This window comes from Oncorhynchus gorbuscha, unplaced genomic scaffold (assembly GCF_021184085.1).
Source record: "Oncorhynchus gorbuscha isolate QuinsamMale2020 ecotype Even-year unplaced genomic scaffold, OgorEven_v1.0 Un_scaffold_584, whole genome shotgun sequence".
In the NCBI taxonomy this organism is placed as follows: Eukaryota; Metazoa; Chordata; class Actinopteri; order Salmoniformes; family Salmonidae; genus Oncorhynchus; species Oncorhynchus gorbuscha.
This window is the reverse complement of record NW_025745417.1, coordinates 523,458-526,098: the sequence shown is the minus strand read 5'-3', so window position 1 is coordinate 526,098 and position 2,641 is coordinate 523,458.

The following is a 2,641-nucleotide window of genomic DNA, read 5'->3' as shown; positions in this document are numbered from 1 at the left end:
ACCCTGGTTCAGTGGTCTAAGACATCTCAGTACTAGAGGAGTCACTACAGACCCTGGTTCAGTGGTCTAAGACATCTCAGTACTAGAGGAGTCACTACAGACCCTGGTTCAGTGGTCTAAGACATCTCAGTACTAGAGGATCACTACAGACCCTGGTTCAGTGGTCTACGACATCTCAGTACTAGAGGAGTCACTACAGACCCTGGTTCAGTGGTCTAAGACATCTCAGTACTAGAGGAGTCACTACAGACCCTGGTTCAGTGGTCTAAGGCATCTCAGTACTAGAGGATCACTACAGACCATGGTTCAGTGGTCTAAGACATCTCATTACTAGAGGGTCACTACAGACCCTGGTTCAGTGGTCTAAGACATCTCAGTACTACAGGAGTCACTACAGACCCTGGTTCAGTGGTCTAAGAAATCTCATTACTAGACCTGGTTCAGTGGTCAGACCTCTGGTTCAGTGGTCTAAGACATCTCAGTACTAGAGGATCACTACAGACCCTGGTTCAGTGGTCTAAGACATCTCAGTACTAGAGGATCACTACAGACCCTGGTTCAGTGGTCTAAGACATCTCATTACTAGAGTATCACTACAGACCCTGGTTCAGTGGTCTAAGACATCTCATTACTAGAGGAGTCACTACAGACCCTGGTTCAGTGGTCTAAGACATCTCAGTACTAGAGGATCACTACAGACCCTGGTTCAGTGGTCTAAGACATCTCAGTACTAGAGGAGTCACTACAGACCCTGGTTCAGTGGTCTCTCAGTACTAGAGGATCATGGTTCAGTGGTCAAGACATCTCACTAGAGGATCACTACAGACCCTGGTTCAGTGGTCTAAGACATCTCAGTACTAGAGGATCACTACAGACCCTGGTTCAGTGGTCTAAGACATCTCATTACTAGAGGATCACTACAGACCCTGGTTCAGTGGTCAAGACATCTCACAGACCCTGGTTCAGTGGTCTAAGACATCTCAGTACTAGAGGATCACTACAGACCCTGGTTCAGTGGTCTAAGACATCTCATTACTAGAGGATCACTACAGACCCTGGTTCAGTGGTCTCTCAGTACTAGAGGATCACTCAGACCCTGGTTCAGTGGTCTAAGACATCTCAGAGGAGTCACTACAGACCCTGGTTCAGTGGTCTAAGACATCTCAGTACTAGAGGATCACTACAGACCCTGGTTCAGTGGTCTAAGACATCTCAGTACTAGAGGATCACTACAGACCCTGGTTCAGTGGTCTAAGGCATCTCAGTACTAGAGCATCACTACAGACCCTGGTTCAGTGGTCTAAGACATCTCATTACTAGAGGAGTCACTACAGACCCTGGTTCAGTGGTCTAAGACATCTCAGTACTAGAGGATCACTACAGACCCTGGTTCAGTGGTCTAAGACATCTCAGTACTAGAGGATCACTACAGACCCTGGTTCAGTGGTCTAAGACATCTCAGTACTAGAGGATCACTACAGACCCTGGTTCAGTGGTCTAAGACATCTCAGTACTAGAGGATCACTACAGACCCTGGTTCAGTGGTCTAAGACATCTCAGTACTAGAGGATCACTACAGACCCTGGTTCAGTGGTCTAAGACATCTCAGTACTAGAGGAGTCACTACAGACCCTGGTTCAGTGGTCTAAGACATCTCAGTACTAGAGGATCACTACAGACCCTGGTTCAGTGGTCTAAGACATCTCATTACTAGAGGATCACTACAGACCCTGGTTCAGTGGTCTAAGACATCTCAGTACTAGAGGAGTCACTACAGACCCTGGTTCAGTGGTCTAAGACATCTCAGTACTAGAGGATCACTACAGACCCTGGTTCAGTGGTCTAAGACATCTCAGTACTAGAGGATCACTACAGACCCTGGTTCAGTGGTCTAAGGCATCTCAGTACTAGAGGATCACTACAGACCCTGGTTCAGTGGTCTAAGACATCTCAGTACTAGAGGATCACTACAGACCCTGGTTCAGTGGTCTAAGACATCTCAGTACTAGAGGATCACTACAGACCCTGGTTCAGTGGTCTAAGACATCTCAGTACTAGAGGATCACTACAGACCCTGGTTCAGTGGTCTAAGACATCTCAGTACTAGAGGATCACTACAGACCCTGGTTCAGTGGTCTAAGACATCTCAGTACTAGAGGATCACTACAGACCCTGGTTCAGTGGTCTAAGGCATCTCAGTACTAGAGGATCACTACAGACCCTGGTTCAGTGGTCTAAGACATCTCATTACTAGACTAGAGTATCACTACAGACCCTGGTTCAGTGGTCTAAGACATCTCAGTACTAGAGGAGTCACTACAGACCCTGGTTCAGTGGTCTAAGACATCTCAGTACTAGAGGATCACTACAGACCCTGGTTCAGTGGTCTAAGACATCTCAGTACTAGAGGATCACTACAGACCCTGGTTCAGTGGTCTAAGACATCTCAGTACTAGAGGATCACTACAGACCCTGGTTCAGTGGTCTAAGACATCTAAGTACTAGAGGAGTCACTACTAGACCCTGGTTAAGCATCTCAGGTCACTAACACATCTCAGTACTAGAGGAGTCACTACAGACCCTGGTTCAGTGGTCTAAGACATCTTAGTACTAGAGTATCACTACAGACCCTGGTTCAGTG